Raw genomic sequence first — 21,745 nt, 5'->3', positions numbered from 1 at the left:
AATAAGCGGCAGAATCATGCGATTGGCTGAATTGTCAAGTGGTACACTGCTGCTTTGCACTGCGCATTGCCCCACCACCCGTCTCCAAACGTGCACACTAGAGATCAGAAACGGAGCGATTACGAGTCTAATGTTGAGGGTTTCATACATTAGAAATCAAGGCCTCACTTTTACGTCAGTGCTGTACTGGCTTCGTTCCTTCCTGCAACAGTTCCACGAGTACGAGGAGTCAGAAATTTGGTGCTTTGGTTGGTTCATACTCGTAGACAGTTTCTTTCTTACTGAAGCGTGCTGGAGTGAGGTTACTCGTGACTTAGTATGGAAGTTGAGTGCACGATCTTGTTGTTGTAAAGTAGCAATAGCAATGACAGGACGAAAATGACCGATTGCCGTGATTTCTAACAAATCTGCGTTTTATGAACCTTTGAATGGTGTAAGACGAAAATTACGTGATGTAGTGTATGCAATTGCAAATGTGCTCCATAAGAGGACGTATGATATATGGAGATAGTTCGATGCTGTAGCCCACGCTTCACACGAAAAACACATAAAATTCGTGGAACGCAAATAAAATGATTGTTTACTCCATCTTCACCATGGGAAACGTATGTGCTTTGTCAAACGAAAATAGGGCACAGAGCGATGTCACTTGTGCCGATGCGACCAAAAAGAGCGCTAGTGAACTATTCATTTTCTCATGGCATTTATGGGGCAACCCACTCATGAGATTCTTATATTCTCTTGCTCGCTATGCGCAAACTATTAGTCCTACAGAAATACTGAACGGGACCTTTTGATAGGAAATTTAATGTAGCTAGAGGCCACGGTTTTGGAGATATTCGAGAAAAACGCTTTTGAAGGTCACTTTTGTGCGTTTTTCTTGACTAATTCGAAAACTACGGCCTCTAGCGATATCGTATCCCAGTAAATAATTTAACTACATGAATTATCTACAATAAGATCCTGTTAACTTTTTTCTGTAGGACTAACAGAGTGGATGTAGCGAGTGAGAGAATACGAACATCTCGCTTGTGGTACCTGATGAAATTGCAGGTTGCATAAAACCCCGGTGTAGGGTCAACTGAATCACGCTGTATGCGTATAAATATATGCACACGCACACACACACACACACACACACACACACACACACACACACACACACACACATATACACAGCCCGCCGTAGTGGCCGAGCGTTTCTAGGCACTACAGTCTGGAACCGCGCGATTGCTACGGTCGCATGTTCGAATCCTGCCTCGGGCATGGATGTGTGTGATGGCCTTAGGTTAGTTAGGTTTCAGTTGTTCTAAGTTCTAGGGGACTGATGAACTCAGAAGTCAAGTCCCATAGTGCCAGAGCCATTTGAACACACACACACACACACACACACACACACACTTATATTCGTCTAAATAAATTTGTGTAAAGAGAACAACGTTCACTGCTAAGTTATCAGTCACTGTGTTGGTATAAATAATATTCACGCCCAGTTGTTGCGTATATAGCGACAATCCCGTGGGCTCGTAGTTATACTTGCGAACTCGTGTACTCACTCACCCGTCTGCGAGGCTAGTTTCCACTTGTACCTAACAACAGAGTCAAGTGACGAGTTTTCAGCTAAGTGGGCAGTGAAAGGGACTGGGTAGTCTGGTTCCCGAGCGTACGAAGATGGCGAGTTCGAAAATGACGTCAGAGGAACCGCTGGCGGGGTTTAAAGCTAGTATACAGACCTCACTTCTGATCTCTACTGTACAAAACTATAGCGGTGTTCAGTTCAACGTTCGGGTTAATGACAACGTTATCTGAAACATCACTGTAAACAGGAAGGCTCTTTTGCGAAAAGAAGCACTAAATTTTTCCGTCAAATTTAAAAAAGTGCCAAATAAGGATTAAAAATGAATGCGAGAATGAGAACTTGGGCATGGGGCGGCTGCAGAAGTCGCAGCTCGAGCGCCTTATCGGGGTGCTGCGATCGGCGATCGTTAGCAGTCGAGTGGCGGCAGGCGCCATCTTAATCTCACTCATAACGCAGGATTACCCAGGGCCCGGGAGGTGCCGCCTCGCGGAACGATTCAAGTTTCCAGTCGACTCGTCGCGATGGGAGGCCGGGACTCGGCCGGCGAGGAAGGATTACGTCTCGGGTACAGCAATTAAGGAGTTAGGTCGAGGGCGCGGGTACCCCCCACAATACCCTCTTCATCACGGCTTCTAATTGTAACGACGGCTGCGGAGGCCAAGTTTTTGCCCGTGGGGTTGGCGGGAGGCCGCCGGGCGGGTAATTTAACACTCGGCCTGGGGTGATGAATGAACAAACAATGAGATGCGCTTCCGCCCGGGCTGGCGGAAATGCGGCTGCAGAAAATGTCCCCTTCCGCTGCGAGGCACAGCCTGTCCCCTTCTAGGGCGCAAGTTCCGAGCTATAGACTTGCTCAGATACTGGAAAACTATGTAGGCGCATTGGAGCGATGACCTCTCTGGCTGACTATCAAAAAGTAACAATCCCTTATTTGACAAATTAAATGTTTACAGCAGGTAACATGATCATATCGTACAGATGGTTTCCGAACGTCTACTTACCTCTTAACCAGATATGTGACAACTGTACTTAGTTAAATTTGAATCGATGCAAAAAACATAAACTAGCGGCCAATATTCTGAGAAATTACACCATTCACGGTTTACCTGCACACTCAGAGTCCGCTTCCACCGGACGCTCCATATGCTCACAGTGGGGTGCTGTGCCGCCCTGTCTGAGCGGCATCGACGCCGCCATCGAAGTCACCAGCAACATAAACATCCTGCTGCCGGACGTTCTGTGATTTGCGCACTCACATAAGCATATGGCAATGGTTCTAGTTGTTTTAACTCTGAAATTCTGATTTTGCTTCTTTTATGACAAATACTCTTTCCTGATATGGCATGTTAAGCATTACCATCTTAAATTTTTTCTTTTCTTTATGGAAATTATTTTGTGGTGTATACGCTGTGCTGTTAAAGTATATCTTACTTAATGTAAAAGTTTGTAAGATCATATATCTTCTGCTTGGAAAGAATGACAATCGTATACAGGATTATAACTATACAGACACTGATTTTAATTTGTTGGAATCGGATATAAAGGACGAGCGTAATTAGCTCTTAAGAGTAGGGGGACAAACTGCGTATAGTTTATGTCACCTATTTACGTGTATCATCCGGGTCTTAGAGTTAGTATGAGACTGTATGTTATGTATGCGAGTTTAGTCATATTTTATTTTATATTTATTTTAAAGTAAAGCTTTGTCAAGTGAAAGAGAGTCGACTTATAAAACAGATGTTTGTAATTTGGTTTTTATGTTTCCCAATCTAATTTGTGAAGATCCGACTGTAAAAACTTCCGCTTTACAGTTCTTGTTCGAGGATCTCCACTACTCTTCATCAACATTTATTATAATGTATAACACCTCGTAAGAGACTTTGACAGTACATCCTCTTAACATGTCGGAGAAGACTTACCGGTAATGTACGGGTAGGTTAAAACATAAAGTCAATCCCATATTCAGAACATGCACGATGAAGTCAGATATGAGAATCCCTACTACAGTTGCCTCCCTCCGACTAGTTTTGAAACCTCGTATGGATCAGTGTGACAAGTCTGCCTAGTGCTGTATCTGTGCTGTCCACGGTGGAGGAATGGAAGGAGACGAAACCTGATATCGGCACGCGCCCTGCCCATCTGGAAGAGATCCGAGGGGGTCGCCAAGCTGAATATGTCCCATGCCGACAAAAGGATACCCTTCAAAAATATCAAAAGCCTTCATTCCATGTGACACTTGGTAGAGTTTTGTAATTTAACCTTTATTACCAAGGGACAAAGTCAGTTTTTCAATAAGTTTACGCCATAACCCCTCCTTCTCCTTTTGGCCATTTTTTCCTATCAATTGGAATGTAGTCAGTTACCGAACAGGTAGGAGTCAGGGTACGAAGAGTTACACCGAAGTGGAGTGCCGTAACATGAATTCATGTCATCCGTGAAACTAATTCAGAGAACTATAGCGGCGTAGGCGTTCTGTGGCTTCACCCTTCAACTCTTACCAGACGATATGCTAGTGCCATGATTCAACAGGATAACTCTCGTCTACAGCTGCAATTGCGTGCATGGTGGTGTGAGGTACACTCTCGGCCAGAAAGAACCCCCAATCTGTCCCCAACAAAATGTATGCGGGACCAGGTCAACTCTGTCTCATTGCCAATATTCAGTTATGGGCCAGTTTATGTCCCAGACAAGTCAGTGCATGGATCAATGACCAAGGAGGCGAAAGTTTGCACTGACGAAGTGTGCTTGTACTGCCAATTTCGTTGATCATTTAATTTAATTCTGTAATCACTGAGATGTAACCACATAAGCTCCCAATATGTGTTTAATTGCGCTTCCTCTTCTTTTTCCCCATGCTTAACTCCCTTTAGCCAGCCAATTTATTTCCTAACTTCCTTTATAACACTGTGACACACGCTAACAGGAGGTTTCATTGTTTTTATATCCTGCGAGTCTTCTAAGGCTAAGGGAAGAGCGCTGTATATCTGAACTATGCCTCTTCTCAGGTCAATGCCAACGCAACGCGAAGCCCGGAGACTGGGTGTTTGCGTTGTCCTCCTCACTTTGTCATCATTGGGAACATGGCGAGAATGGACCTTGAAAAGACTGAGAATTTGTACGGGCGCTGATAACCACGCAACTCAGCGCCCCGCAAACCAAAAACCATCATCATCAGCAGCAGCGGCGGCGGCGGCGGCGGCGGCGGCGGCGACGGCGGCAAGCAACACGAAATGGGCATTTCGTAGAAAAATAGGTTCGAGACCACAGCACGCGTCTGCAGTAACCGACTGGGAAGCAGGACAATGGAGGCAATATTTCAGTAACAGGTGCACTTTTGCGAGAGTCATTTTTTCGGGTGGGGAGTCTCATATCCGTACATCTGTCGGTTCCCAAGCATCCCACTTCTGATTAATTAATCGAATTCGCTTCGAAAAAGCGGCAAACCAATTTTGCCTTTCAAATCGGGTTCGCAGTGTGGCGAGCAGAACATCGACGAAAGTCAATTCTTTCGAGTACTAAAAAAAATTGCATTGTAAACAACTATAATATACTGACGTAGATTTTCCTCAGTACATTTCAAAGTTTAGAGGAAAAGATGTTCATCTGAGTGTAATTATTTATAAAGAGAGCAAGGGTTTTGTATAGTTTACAATCTCACGCAAAGGTGTGGCTAAATATCCAATGGCTGATGTTTTGGAAAGAAATATTTATCCAATTTCAGAACTACAGCTATTCGCAACGATATCGAGAACCAACATTTAGGCCTAGTACTTATATTAAAAGTTTGACGATTACACCATTTTAAGTTTCTTTGCCATAAAGAATACACATCACAAATTTCTCCTTCGTATTGTCACGTGAGCATGTGTTTCCAGGCAAATCATGCAGTTCACCACATTGCAAATATTTCTAAAGAAGTTACGTCACGTTTGTCGTTTTGGTTTGGGTTATAAGTTTTCTGTCTGGTTAGATGCGGCCCGTCGTGAATCCCTCTCCTGTCCTGTGCAAACATTTTCAGCTCAGAATATCACTTGCACTCAGGTTGTTGGATATAGTGTCAGTCTCTGTCTTATTTTACAGTTTTTACCCTCTAAAGCTCTCCCATGCATCATGGTATGCATTCCTTGATGTCTTAAACATGTCCTATAAAAATCATATCCTACGACCAAGTCACTTCTTATTGTCAATGGTTCCCGTCTGTGCCTCTTCTCGCTGATTTTTCGGATAATCTTTTCTTTTCTTATCAGTCCCCACAATTTTCAATATCCTTTCTCAGCACCATAACGCAGAGGCATCAGTTCTCTTCTATTCTCGGTTTCCCGCTGTACATGATACACTTCCACACAATACGAATGTTCCCTCAGGAATCTTTTTCTCATATTAAGGTAAATATTTTAACTAACAGACTTATTTTGGCCACGAATGCCCTGTTCGCCTGTGCTACTCTGCTGTTTATAATTTTCTTCCTTCAACCGTCCTGTGTATTTTGCTTCCAAGATAGCAGAATTTCTCAACTTCATCTACTTCTTGGTCCTAAATTTTTTGTTGATCGATAATCTCATTTACGCTCCTCCCCATACTTTCTCCTTTCTTTGGTTTACTCTCAACCTACACAATTGCCATTACGGAGAAGTAACGTATGGCGTTACATCAGTAAACAGTCTGACCATCGGAGCGCTAAGACGCAGGATGAGAATGAACTGGTAAAGTTTTGAAAGTCATCAGCAGGGTGGAGAGAATTACTTCCCTGAGCCGTTGTTTACAGCGAGCGGTTAGCCTTTTGCTCCGCGGAGCACTGGCTAATGTGTTTAAAATTTCGGGCGGTGCTGGTCCAGGGGTCAGGGATCAACAGCCCCGCCCACTTGCCAGACTGCCGGTTAACGAGGCTATGATGGCCGGCCTGCTCTCTGTCTTGTGTGCCGGTGGCAGCTACATCACTGGACGCGATAACTACATGCCTTTTTTCGACGGAATGGACTGGCCTACATATGCAGTACGCGTAATTGGCACATGCCTCGAGGCAACGTAGCAACCAAACGATTATTCAAGTAGATTTGTAGCATCTATCAGTCTCGAGACATACCAACGAAGTTTTGGAAAAATATCATTCACACAATCCCCAAGGTAGCGAGGGCACGTTAGTGAGAAAACTATACCGCAACATCCAAGATGATGACAAGAAAAATGTATAGAAAAATGGAAGAGAAAATCGAGAATTCGTCAGATGACGATCAGGTTCGCTTTATAAAAGGTAAAGGGACCAAGAGAGAGTTCTAATGTTGCACTTGATAATGGGAGCAAAAAAATCAGGACACATTGGTAGGATTTGTCGACCCAAAAAAGTATTCCACAACGTAACAAGGTACAAGATCTTCGAAATTCTCAGGAAAATATATACACTGTATAGGGAAAGGAGGGTAATATACAATATTTACAAGACTCGTAGGAAAAATATGAACGAAATGCTCGGATTAGAAAGGGTATAAGACAGGAACGAAGTCACCCACCACTACTATTCAGTCTACAGACTAAAGAAGCAACGTCAGAAATAAAACTTTCAAGAGTGGGATTAAAATTCAGGGTGAAAGGATATCCGTGACAAGATTCGACGATGAAATTGCTGTCCTCAGTGAAAGTGAGGTAGAATTGCAGGCTCTGCTGAATGGAAGTAACAGTCTAATGAGTACAGAAAGTCAATTGAGAGTAAATCGAAGAAGAGAAGTAGTGAGGAGTAGCAGAAATGAGGTTAGCAATAAAATTAATTTAAAAATGGGGTACCACGGACTGGACGAAGTGAAGAGATTCTCCTACCTTGGAAACAAAATAACCTATGACGGACGAATAAGAGAGACATAAAAAGTAAACTAGCACAGGCAGAGAGCATATTCCTGGCCAAATATCGGCCTTAATTCGAGGAAAAATTTGGAGCAAAGTACTGTATGGTAGTGAATCATGGTCTATGGAAAAACAGGAACAAAAGTGAGCTGAAAGTGTCTGAGACGTGATGCTATAGATGGATGTTGAAAATTAGGTGGAGTGGTACGAACTGAGGATGTTCTCTGCAGAATTGACGAACAGAGCAACGTGGGGAAAACGCTTACAAGAAAGGGCAGGATGGTAATAGGACATGTGTTAAGATACAAAGAAGTTAGCACAGGACAGAAATTCGTGGCAGTGGTAACAAATAGAAGACTGATGATCCCAAAAAACTCTCTCAAAGCGTTAATGATTCGCAGCACATATGTTAAGTAGGAAGTTACCATACGAACGTCTACAGAAATATTATGAACACATGGAGACGAACGAGAACGCTGCCAGAATGGTGGAAGATCTTCAGCAATGACTGAAATTTTGTGTGGAACGTGGCGTTGTCGTAAAATGGACTTATATATTTTCCTGTTCTGGTTTTAGCGTGAGCTCGAGCTTTAAATGTACTGTTACCGTGGCTGTCGTCAACATACCTAACAATGTCAGTCATAAAATACGTGGGATTCGACCTTTCTTGAATAAGTTACGCCCAGAGGTCCTCAACCGGGGGGCAGAGATACATTTTCTGTCAGCTTATTTACGTTTACTGTATTTAACATTCCTATGTCATTGGACGATTTTAACTGTCACTGCGCAAAAGCATTAAGGGGTCTCTTCTTTTGAAATTTGGCTCAAAGGTGCCTGTAAGCTTCCTCAGTAATGGTGCAAAAGCGTGGCACTCTGCGATTCAACCTTGGGGTCGGTGACGCTCCAAACAACAAAATGTCGACACATGACGAAAAAGGGCCAGCACTCTGAAGTTCATGTGAGGTGTAAAGTGGGTTAACGACGCCACATTAACGCCAAATTTCACCACAATGCTGCCTCACTCCATCGTGGACATGTCACACGATGGGAAGGTCGCCACCCCGCCCCTTGCCCCCATCTCACCCCTTCCCTTGAGAACTCTGTGGTGGAGGTCAGAGACGCAACGCCCAGCGCTGAGATCATGCAGTTTTCTTTTGAGTGGCCGAGGAAACATTTCAGACGCACCGTATCTCAGAACCGACACAAAAAGGCCAAAGGAGGTGGCATAAAGGGCGTCAATGACATCACCCTCTCCCTTGGGGCGTTCATTTAAACACATTTCGCGTCTGACAATGACAGTAAGCAGTTTGATGTATAATAAAACTGACATACTTTCTCCCCAGACGATTCCACCCTTCTCTAAAGACATCGTGGGGCTGCAACCGCACTGAGACTGATCTAACTCGTTTGGAATGTAGCGCGACCACAATTTTTCCTCTGGTATACCTGGCGGAATCGCCAGGGACAGCTCAAATCCATTAGACGAAATATAAACGCGATCCGAAGTAGCAAAGGATGATAAACACTTTGTCACATGATTTAAATACCATGAACACCTGCTTCATAGCGTGTGGAACACGTGACGCGGATTAGACAAGTCCTTCATATTCTAATACAACATCAAAATAAGTTTTGCATGACCCAGCTTTCCAGAACTCCTGAAGAAAGACGTTGACTGTGGATATTGTATCACAGGCACAGTCCCTTCGACTGTTCAGAGATGTCACTAAACCGGCCAAAGATGTAAATAACCATGCATGAGCAGCGTCTATTAGACGTCCGACAGCCGATCAGTTCCAGTCATTCCACCAGAAAGGAGGTACACGGCTCGTGTTATCTGTAGTTCAACCATGCCTAGACGGTCAATACCGCGGTCCTATCGCGTGCCCATTGTTACTTTGCACCAGGTAGGGCTCTCAACAAGGGAAGTGTCCAGGCGTCTCGAAGTGAACCAAAGCGATGTTTTTCGGACATGGAGGAGATACAGAGGAACAGGAACTGTCGATAACATGCCTCACTCAGGCCGCCCAAAGATTGGATGACCACCTACGGATTATGGCTCGGAGGAACCCTGACAGCAACGTCACCATTTTGAATAATGCTTTTCGTACAGTCACAGGAACTCGTGTTAAGACTCAAACTGTGCGCAATAGGCTGCATGATGCGCAACTTCACTCCCGACGTCCATGGCGAGTTCCATCTTTGCAACCACGACACCATGCAGCGCGGTACAGATGGACCTAACAACATGCCGAATGGACCGCTCAGGATCGGCGTCACGTTCTCTTCACCGATGAGCGTCACATATGCCTTCAACGAAACAATCGTCGGAGACGTGTTTGGAGGCAACCCGGCCAGGTTGAACGCCTTAGACACAATGTCCAGCGAGTCCAGCAAGGTGAAGGTTCCATGGTGTTTTGGGGTGGCATTATGTGAGGCAGACGTACGCCGCTGATGGTCATGGAAGGCGCCGTAACGTCTGTATGATACGTGAATGCCACCCTCCGATCAATAGTGCAACCATATCGGCAGCATATTGGCGAGGCATTCGTCTTCGTGGACGACAATTCGCGCCCCCATCGTGCACATCTTGTGAATGACTTTCTTCAGGATAACGACATCACTCGACTAGAGTGGCCAACTTGTTCTCCATACACGAACCCTATCTAACATGCCTGAAATAGATTGAAAAGGGCTGTTTATGGACGATGTGACCCACCAACAACTCTGAGGGTTCTACGCCGAATCACCGTTGAGGAGTGGGAGAAACTGGACCAACAGTGCCTTGATGAACTTGTGGATAGTATGACACGACTGATACAGGCATGCATCAATGTAAGGGGACGTGTTACTGGGTATTAGAGGTATCGGTGTGTACAGCAATGTGGACCACCACCTCTGAAGGTCTCGCTGTATGGTGGTACAACATGCAATGTGTGGTTTTCATGAGCAATAAAATGGGGGGAAATGATGCTTATATTCACCTCAATTCCAATTTTTTGTACAGGTCCCGGAACTCTCAGATCCAAGACGATACGAAACTTTTTTTGATGAATGTATTATTCATCTTAGCAACTTTCTGCAATACGTTATATGTGAGTGGATGTCTCTTCATGGCACCTTCAATTCCTACGGAATACTACTGAATGGCTCAGTGCAGTCAGTTGGAGCCATAGAGGTAACCAGTGCACGGAGAGGCTGCAAGTGTGACTTGATGCAGATGTGGGCGGTGTTACCACTACAGGAAAACAGCACTATGGGGAATTGGCGATAGCGTGCAGAAGCGAAACAGAGAATCAGGTGACGCCGATTAATGCATGGACTTCGTGTCCAAATAGTTTTATTTTGTTTTTATCATATAATTATTTCGTTATTATGCTGGCCAACAGCATTGCCGCATTGGTAACGCCGGTTCCCGTCAGATCACCGAAGTTAAGCGCTGTCGGGCTGGGCTAGCACTTGGATGGATGACCATCCGGTCTGCCGAGCGCTGTTGGCAAGCGCGGTGCACTCAGCCCTTGTGAGACAAACTGAGGAGCTACTTGATTGAGCAGTAGCGGCTACGCTCTCATAAACTGACATACGGCCGGGAGAGCTGTGTACTGACCACATGGCCCTCCACATCTGCATCGAGTGACGCCTGTGTGCGAGGATGACATGGCGGCCGGTCAGTAACGTTGCGCCTTCCAGGGCCTGTTCGGACGGAGTTTTTTATTATGCTGGTCGTACTGTTATATGAAAAGAGGTGGGTACACACAGTGCACTAAATGATGATAATTAGGACAACACAACACCCAGTCCCTGAGAAAATGTCCGATCCAGCCGAGAATCGAACCCGCGCGCTTAGGTTTGACATTCTGTCGCGCTGACCACTCAGCTACCGGGGGCGGACACCCAGGGATACTGTCGAAAGTGAGCGTCTCGATGTTTTATGGTGTGCGGAGTTATAAAGTTGATGAGCTTATCGATCTCGAAATCTTTGAACACAGTACACTCACCAGTTACAGGAATTTTCTCTACGTGCGTCTTTTCAGTGGTGTATTCGACGTTGACATCATTTTTATGGATGATATTGCGGAGGTGGAGGACCACTTGTAACGAGCGGATATTCGGCAAATGGACTGGCGTGCCCGTTGCCTCATCCTGAATGCCATCGAGCACGTGTGGAAAGCGTTGGGGAGACTTATTGGAGCACGTCCACATGCACCAGCGATCATCAGTTGTTAAACGCGCTGGTGGAAGAAGGGAACACCCTACCACAGAACTCCTCACCGACCTTGTGGGCTGCATGGAAGCTCGGCTGCAGATCATGCACTGCCGTCCGTGTTGATCACACGCCCTATTAAGAACCATGTATCGCCTTTTTTAATGTCCAGTGAACCACCATGAATCGGAGTGACTGCAGAGTAATTATTGTCTTTGATTAACAGTGCCATTTCTATTCGACCTACCATGTATTTCTTTCAGTTACCGTCTGTAATATATTGTAGCTGTTATTTCTATTTAAGGACCGTGTTCACTGAGCTATGTTACTTGGAAACCAGTAGTTGAAAAATATAAACAAACACTTACAGAAATAGAAGACGCTTGTAATACCACAGATAACGAAACAAATGACGATCACATCTCGAAGCATCACTGACGCGTCAATTGGACAGAATTTGGCAAGACGTCTTTCAGGAAAACATCCAACAACTTTATCAAGCAATACCAAGTCAAATAAGTGCTTGCCTAAGGGCCAGAGGTGGACCAACACATTACTGAGTGGCTCAATTTGTGAAGCTCTTTCTCTTGAATCAATCATTTGTTTGTCAGTAAATGAATATCGATTTACCTATTTCCGTCCCATTCGGATAATCCCTTCGTGGTGTGAGTATATTTACGATTTACGACCCTACAAACAGATTTTAAAGAAAAACCAAATTGATGTAGTGACCACTGAAGATGGTTTGCCCGCATCTCGTGGTCGTGCGATAGCGTTCTCGCTTCCCACGCCCGGGTTCCCGGGTTCGATTCCCGGCGGGGTCAGGGATTTTCTCTGCCTCGTGATGGCTGGGTGTTGTGTGATGTCCTTAGGTTAGTTAGGTTTAAGTAGTTCTAAGTTCTAGAGGACTGATGACCGTAGCTGTTAAGTCCCATAGTGCTCAGAGCCATTTTTGAAGATGGTTTGAAATAAAGCGAAACGCATTTCGTCTTAATAATATTTTTTATTGCAGTATGGAAACGTGGAATATAACCCATATTTCTAGTGGTCATAATGTTGTGGCTCATCAATGTATATCCTTTCATCAGACCTTCCACTCTGGAGCTGCTACGTTTTATCGGGTACTGGCAATATAGAGTCGTAGCTAATGGCAATAACTTTGCACGTGTTTAATTCGATCGCCCTATGGGCCTTCATCTACATCTACATACATACTCCGAAATCGACCATACGGTGCGCGGCGGAGGGTACCTCGTACCACAACTAGCATCTTCTCTCCCTGTTCCACTTCCAAACACAATGAGGGAAAAATGGCTCCCTATATGCCTCTGTACGAGCTCTAATCTCTCTTATCTTTGTGGTCTTTCCGCGAAATGTAAGTTGGCGGCAGTAAAATTGTACTGCAGTCAGCCTCAAAAGCTGGTTCTCTAAATTTCCTCAGTAGCGATTCACGAAAAGAACGCCTCCTTTCCTCTAGAGACTCCCACCCGAGTTCCTGAAGCATTTCCGTAACACTCGCGTGATGATCAAACCTACCAGTAACAAATCTGGCGGCCCGCCTCTGAATTGCTTCTATGTCGTCCCTCAATCCGACCTGATAGGGATCCCAAACGCTAGAGCAGTACTCAAGAATAGGTCGTATTAGTGTTTTATAAGCGGTCTCCTTTACGGATGAACGACATCTTCCCAAAATTCTACCAATGAACCGAAGACGACTATCCGCCTTCCCCACAACTGCCATTACATGCTTGTCCCACTTCATATCGCTCTGCAACGTTACGCCCAAATATTTAATCGACGCGACTGTGTCAAGCGCAGCACTACTAATGGAGTATTCAAACATTACAGGATTCTTTTTCCTATTCATCTGCATTAATTTACATTTATCTATATTTAGAGTTAGCTGCCATTCTTTACACCAATCACAAATCCTGTCTAAGCCATCTTGTATCCTCCTACAGTCACTCAACGACGACACCTTTCCGTACACCACAGCATCATCAGCAAACAGCCGCGCATTGCTATCCACCCTATCCAAAAGATCATTTATGTAGATATAAAACAACAGCGGACCTACCACACTTCCCTGGGGCACTCCAGATGATACCCTCACCTCCGATGAACACTCACCATCGAGGACAAGGTACTGGGTACTGGGTACTATTACGCCTTCAGCGTCAATCAGACGCAAATTAATACAGCGCTGTCACTAGCTTTGGCGCTGTCTAAGCCATAATTTGTGTGTGTGTGTGTGTGTGTGTGTGTGTGTGTGTGTGTGCGCGTGTGTGTGTAGTGGCGTGAAATAAATGCAGGATACAGCAAAATATGTTGCAACTCACTAACAAATGCGCAATTCACATTCCATAGAATCTTATTAACCACGAGGATTGCCCCATATCGTAAAACAAGCTGCAGCCCATGGCTGCTATAGTTAAGAGGGAAAGTAAACGTTTGTGGGGAGGAGATTGCGATCTGTTATGCCGCTCAGCCGGCGCCCATTGAGGGTTTACTCTCGCTTTATTGGCTGTTCGCCTGGCCTCAGGATTGCCGCCAGCGCCGACCGTAAATCACTTTGGGGCGCTGGAAGTTGGTTCGCCGAGTGCATTCCTTCCGAATCGCCGGAGCGGCTAACGCCGCGTGCCTCGCTCAGCCTCGCCCTGCCGCGCCGCCATAGTCAGCGCCCGCGTCACTCGCGCTGCGGGCTGCGCACACCCAGGCGGCGCCACGAGCCCAGCCGAAGGGATCGGGAGAGGAAAGTGCTAGCTAGCCCCCAATTATTAGTTGGTCACTTTATCTTAAATAAATTCACACACAGAAATAAATATCATTGTAAATACTACAGAGGGGTCAAAAAAAAAATGTATCCACTGTTTAAAAGTGGCAAACTAATTGACGGAGTTGTCTCATCTTTGGTAGTGTAATAGTTTGTAGTTCCGGCAATCGCCACACAAGCGTTGTATTGCGTTGTTTTGTTTCATCAGATGACAGTCGCCAGGTAGTGTTTTGTTCTTAGTTGCAGCTAGTTACATGAGTAAACATGGCAGGCGCAAGGCTGACATTCGATGAAAGGAAGCCACCGACACGTTTAATGATTCGTCGCATTCCAGACAAATTTGAAGCAGAAGGCTGTGTTAAAGATGTACACAAACAACGATCTGGACGCCCTTTAACAGTAATAAGTCCAGCTAACTCCCGTCGTGTGTTACAACAATTCACTCGCTCACCACAGAAGTCTGTGAGTCAGTGTGCCCGTGAAACTGGAGTGAGTCGCTCAAGTGTTCGGCGAATTTTGAAGACAGCAAAGTGGAAGTGCTACATCCCACGATTGCTACAGGCAATGAACGAGGACGACCCAGATCGTAGGATGGAGTACTGCGAGTGGTTTACAAACATGGTGCGCAACGATGAAGAGTTCGCAGAGATGGTCTGATGAGGCACAGTTCAAACTCAATGGTGCAATAAATCGCCACAATGGCATCTACTAGGCCGCCGAAAATCCGAATGTCCACGTAGACAATGCCGTGAATTTGCCAGGAGTAAATGTGTGGTGTGGGTTGTCTTACCGGGGCTTGATTGGGCCATTCTTCTTTGACGGCACAGTTACCGGTGAGGTGTACCTTCAGAAGCTTCAGACATCCATTTTACCTGCCATCTGAGACTTGTATGGAGACGCAAGAGTTTACTTTCAACAAGATGATGCCCCAGCCCACTACCAAAATCGTGTTAGGGCGTATCTCGACGAAAATCTACCAGGAAGATGGATAGGCCGTAGAGGTGCTGTGGAGTATCCACCACGTTCCCCAGACCTAACTCCTCTGGACTTTTACCTGTGGGGAACACTAAAGGACGTCGTTTATTGACAAAAGCCACGCACATTGGATGAACTTCGAGAATCCATCGTGCATTCATGTGGAACTATCCAACTCAACACGTTGCAGTCGGTAGTTCGTGCTGTAGTTCGTCGGCATTGTTTGTGTGTGGATATTAATAGTGACCATTTCGAACATCTACAGTGATATCTTTAAGTTGGACTTTAAGCTACACCTTCACCAAAAATGAGACAACTCCGTCAATTAGTTTGCAAGTTATAGACTTTTAAACAATGGATACATTTTTTTGGACCCCTCTGTATATAAGCAACTAACGATTCAGAGTAGACAACAAAAGTAGCCTATGTACGGATAAACACAAAGGGTGTTCAATAAATAATGCAATACATTTTATCTCGGCCATTTTCAGTTGAAAATATTCGGAATTCGTTGTGAGACGTCGTGGAATATTCCTGCTTCAGCTCCTACAGTTTTATGAAATTTCTGTAGCTGGAGGCGCTATTCTAGTCGTCAATATGACGTCTTGTAACAGAGGTGCGGTTATAGCAGACAGCTGTCGTTGAGTCTCTTTCGGTAGAAAGCTAGAGCATAGCAGATACTTACAGGCACCTGCAGAATGTCTACGGAGACCTGGCAGTGAACAAAAGCACGGCGAGTCGTTGTGTGAGGCGCCTGTCACCATCGCAAAAGGTTGCGTAAATCCGTCCTATCTCCCGCGCGCCGGTCGGCCACACACAGCTTTGACTCCTGCAGTTTTAGAACGTGCAAAATTTTCATTCGATGTGATCAACGATCCACAAAGATCTCACTGCGCAAATGGACGTCACTGTCGGTAGTGTTGACAAACTCGTCCACCAGTCGGTGTAGCCCAAGGTGTGTGCCCGTTGGCATTCACCCTACAGCCCGGATCTCGATACCCTCCGACTTCCGTCTGTTTGGTCCAATGAAGGATGCATTCCGTGGGAAGCAAGTACGTGGGTGATGGGGAGGTTATTGATGCAGCGAGATATTGGCTCTGACGTCAAATGGTAGAATGGTAGCATGCGGGCATACAAGTCCTCCGAGTAAGGTGGCGTAAGGCCGTCGCATTGAACGGAGATTAAGTTCAAAAATAAGATTTCGTAGCCAAAAAAGTGGGGAATAATATGATGTATTGGAATTCTGAATAAACTGACCTTGCTTTCAGAGAAAAATGTCTTGCATTACTTATTAAACACCACTTGTAGTATACCATATTCTATGGACGATCTACAATATTATTTCTGACGGCTGTATATAAGAATATCACTGTTTTCTTTCCGTATGATGTTTATTTTCAAGGTGCACTGTGCATTGTAAATTGTGTGAGTTTCTCTGAAAGTGGGCCACAAGAAAACAAACTGTCAAAAGTATTTTGTAAATTCGTCATACAGTCTATATAAATTACTGATGATTAACAACGAAATTGTGTGTGTGTTTTTATACATTAGACTAGAGACCACAGAACAGTATAGCACCTCACACTTCAAAAACAGTTCTTATAAATGGCTTGATGTACGTAAAAACTCTCTTGAAAATGGAAATAATGTCTCGAAAACCATCGCGCACGAAATAAACACAAAAGAAAATCGTTACTGGTAGCAGAAAAGTCATTTTATAAATAAACCTATTGTTATTACAGTCGCAAGCTTAATTTAACAATTTCTAATGTATAAAACAAAACTTTACGTGTTGTTCCATAAAATTATGGAAACTTAGCAGTGATTCCTGTCATCTTCCAATACTTCGGCTGGAAACATGTCAGCTATTTTCGGAGTGAACCCTAAAGTCTGGTGCCAAAGTGCTCCCGTCCATCTTATACACCGGTAGAGCCAGCCAGTTGCATATGCAGACACGGATAATCGCGGGGTAAGAAACAGCACACGGGCGGCGCCGCAGAGATACATACTACCATGACGCTCTTCTGAGGGATGTTTTATCACAAATTCTGGTTGGCAGGAAAATATTATTGTTGTCTTGGAGAGTTAACTATTACCAGCGCCAGATTCCGCTTCAAGGTTTATTCCATCATCACGATGTATTAAATTTACCACCAGTCTTTAGGATTCCCTCCGAAGAATGCTGAACGGTTTGCCGAAATACTCACAGGAAACAGATTTTGGTTACAGTTGAATTCTTGTCATTTTGTGGACCAAGAAACACACAGTGAAGAACGAAGATTAAATTTTCCGTTGTGTTTCCGTATCCGTCACATTGGTAACAAGTAGTTCTTCAAAAATGGTTCAAATGGCTCTGAGAACTATGGGACTTAACATCTGAGGTCATCAGTCCCCTAGAACGTAGAACTACTTAAACCTAACTAACTTAAGGACATCACACACATCTATGCCCGAGGCAGGATTCGAACCTGCGACCGTAAAGGGCGCGCGGTTTCAGACTGAAGCGCCTAGAACCGCTCGGCCACAGCGGCCGGCCCAAGTAGTTCTACAAGTACCGTTAGAAAATGCTGTTTACAATTGAACTTTGTTTGTTGTATTCTTGTTCATGGCTTTCAATATAACGAAACAAGTAACATGCAATAACGGGAAATACGCTCTTGCGGCTTAGCATTTTCTTGCACCGAACCCTTCAATTCTTCCTAGACTGTTCAATAAAACTATGCAATGACATTGTTCAATACATAACCTCGTTGGAAATGTTAAAAGCCTAAGATGACGTTGTTGTGGTAATTTCTCTTATTTGTTCCAAACAGAAGAAAAAAGGAAGTAGATAAAAAATTGGTGTGAGGAGTGTTAGCCACTCAGTCCCGAAAACCTGGTGAGAGAGTTGCCGTTGAACAAGATAAATGTGTATAGATCTCGCAAACACTGTACTGCGAAAGGTTTTTATGATGTTTGTTGTTCATGTTTATATTAGCACTTGGCAATGTGATCATCGAATGAGTATTATAATACAAACTGTAACTTCTCTTATGACTTAATTTCAAGCTATATGTGTCTGTCTTCCCAAAGATATTACGACATTATTTTTAGTCGTATCGTTGCTGAAACTGTGACTGTTGCGCGAATAAGGCCACTTTTTGACTGACATACGGCAATGGAACTCAGTTTAAGTTCCTCTTTGTGGCGGCATGCGCCAATGCATAAACGTTGTCGTAGCGTTGTGGTGGTATGTTGCTACCACAAGTGTCAGGTGAAAAAGTCTTGGTTGGTTGTTCCATTATTCAGGTTTTTTCATATTTGTCACGTTATTGCGTTCGTGATCTCATTAATTTTGACTAGAAAGTTTATATCAGCCAATTCTAACAGAATTGTTATTTATTATCTGTAATGGTTTCGAATTTTCGTTAATTGTAGGTAGCCATAGTGATTCTTGGCCAATGGCAGCGTTAGAGGAGGGAAATACGAGTGAAAATAAAATCCTAAGCTCATACTAGCTTTAATTGATACACACGCGATTTGATCAAAATCATCCGGACGCGTAACTGACCACTAGATGCCACGAGAGGCCGGTATAAAAGGAGGCTGGGCATACTTTTGATGATGTATGGTTTGTGGGGCGCTCAACTGCGCGGTCATCAGCGCCCGTATAAAGTCCAAATTGTTTACACAGTCCATTTTTACACAGTCCAAGCTAGCCACTATCACGAATGATGATGATGATGATGATGATGATGATGATGAAATGATGAGGACAAAACGGACCCAGTCCTGGGGCAGAGAAAATCCCCAACAGAGCGGGGAATCGAACCCGGGATGCCGTGATCCCGAGGCAGCAACGCTAGCCACTAGACCACGAGCTGCGGCCTGGGCACAACGTGTTGCCAATAGACGAGCAGTAAAAGCAGAATGGGTCGGACAGGAGAGCTCAGCTACATCGAACGAGGACTAGTCGCTGGATGTTACTGTAGTAACAAATCCATCACGACATTTAAATACTCCCAAAATTCTCCAAGTCCATTTTTGGGGATACGAAACGCAAAAAACAACCACAGATAAACGAAGACCATACAAATGTCATTTGCTGACAGACAAAAGCCGTCCAGGATTGCGGATGGTGATTGTAAAAAATCTTATGAAATCAGCGGAAAGGATCACTAAAGTTCTAAAGTACTACCAGCAGTCCATCCAGCTCAATGACTTCGTTTGTGAAAAAGAATGAGGTACAATGATACTCGTAAGCAACAGATTTCTATAAATTGCAAGCGACAGGGAGTGACTGGAAACGCCTTATTTGGTGTGATGAATTGCGCTATAGCTTGTGGCAGTCCGATAGAAAGATTTGGATTTTGTAAATACCTGAAGATCGTTACCTGGTATCAAGTGTAGTGCCAACAGTGAAGCTTGGAGGAAATGGTCTTACGGTACAGGGGTATTTTTCGTGGTTAGGTTGCGGGCCCCATATTGCAGTTAAGAAAACGGTTTCTATGAAAGGGTATAAACTCATTTTACAGCATTATGTACTGCACACAGTAGAGGAACAGTTCGGAGATGATGATTGTTCGTATCACCTTGACAATGCACTCTGTCACAAAGCAGCATCTGTGAGGCAATGGTTTGTGAACCCGAGAATCCTTAAATGGACTGATCTGAACCCAATGAAACACCTTTGAGATAAGTTAGAACGTCGACTTCTGCCCAGACCCCAGCTTCCAGCATCACTACCTTCGATAGTGTTGGTTCTTGAGGAAGATTTGGATGCCATTCCTCCACAGACACTCAGACACCGCACTGAAAGTGTCTCCAGCAAAGCTGTCGTGAAGGCGGAGGCTGGACATTACACGAGGCTAATGTCCATTAACAGGTGTCCGGATACTTTTGATCAGACAGTGTATTTCATTAAGCTACCGAGGACAGCTGGATGGATTCGAAACCTTCTCCTCCCACATACGACACCTAGCAAAACATACAATTAAGGAAAAAAAACCGTAGGTTTTTGTTCTGCAATAGTTGGTTGTGCCAATGTCCCTTACCGTCACAGAGTACGAATCAAGAGAGACCGTGACGTCTGTTCAAGATAACAATGTAGAAAATATTTCATTACTGTGCTTACAAATCAATTTTTAAGACTGTTAACTGGTATTGCCTTATGACAGTGTACTGCGAAACGAAAGATGTAGTTCTAGAGCCGAAAAAGAAAGAAAATTGTAAAACGTATTACAGACTTCATGTCAGCGTTAAGGCGAGAAAGGAATAACATGAAATAAAGATTTTATAATTGTCAATCAGTCTTTGCCAGTAGAAAACAGATAACGTTGTGAAACACTAAATGGAATAGACAGATCGTAGTAATGGAAGCTAATGCCACACAGTTCGTTTGTTATATGTGTTTGTGCCGTATGGCTTAATGACTTAATCACATACAAGGGCACAGTCAAAATAATGTCATCAGGTTATCCCAGTCTGCTGTTACAGGAATGCGACTCACTGATATCTAAATATTTAAATACAGAAAAAAAATCTTGGCTGCAAAAGAAAGATTTGGTTCAAATGGCTCGGAGCTCTATGGGACTAAACATCTGTGGTCATCAGTCCCCTAGAACTTAGAACTACTTAAACCTAACTAACCTAAGGACATCACACCCATCCATGCCCGAGGCAGGATTCGAACCCGCGACCGTAGCAGTCGCGCGGTTCCGGACTGAGCGCCTAGAACCGCTAGACCACCGCGGCCGGCAAAGAAAGGTTTATTTAAACTTCAAATGTGACACGTTTCGCCTGTTGGAGGCATTATGAGACAATCGACAAAAACTCTTGCTATTCGTGACGAGGCGTCGAACGTAATTAAAAGTCCGACAGAGTGGGGAAGTAAAAGCCAGATAGCCACAGTCGGTGCTTCATTACATCACCGATAAAATTCTTCCTACTCGTAACCCAGGCGTCAAACGTGATTAAGAGTCCCAAAGAACTAGGAGCAGACAGCCAGACGGCCATTTTCAGTCTAGCTGCCGGCATAACAACGTGTGCTCAGAGTGTTGTAAACAGATCGTGTTTGTGTTCATGAGCCGTTTCTTCATGGATGATGTAAAGAAGCATCGACTGTGGCTACCTGGCTGTTACCTCCCAGTTCAGTGGGACTTTTAATTACGTTCGACGCCTCTGTCACGATTAGCAAGAGTTTTTATCGATTGTCCGATGATGACTAGAACAGGCGAAAGGCGTCACACGTGAATATTAAATATACCCATCTTGTGCAAGCTAAACTGTTTTCTCCGTATCTAAAGATTTTTCGGTTGCTGTACCAGTGCCACCGCGGTAGTCATGGAGTGGAGTGATTTTGGTATCTAAGTATTTACTCTCGAAATTTATTTGGACTGCT

General features: G+C 44.4%; 1 protein-coding gene and 1 pseudogene across 1 annotated transcript in view; one reads left to right on the top strand and one right to left on the bottom strand.

Annotated features, from left to right (window-relative positions):
* The window catches only part of LOC126263347 (band 4.1-like protein 4A), a 691,823-nt gene that overhangs the window by 452,530 nt on the left and 217,548 nt on the right, over nt 1-21,745 (bottom strand). The window lies entirely within an intron of this gene.
* On the top strand, nt 10,796-10,913 carry LOC126191842 (5S ribosomal RNA; annotated as a pseudogene).

Source organism: Schistocerca nitens, chromosome 6 (assembly GCF_023898315.1).
Source record: "Schistocerca nitens isolate TAMUIC-IGC-003100 chromosome 6, iqSchNite1.1, whole genome shotgun sequence".
In the NCBI taxonomy this organism is placed as follows: domain Eukaryota; kingdom Metazoa; phylum Arthropoda; class Insecta; order Orthoptera; family Acrididae; genus Schistocerca; species Schistocerca nitens.
Note: the sequence above shows the minus strand (reverse complement) of the source record. Positions and strands in the feature narration are given on the sequence as shown.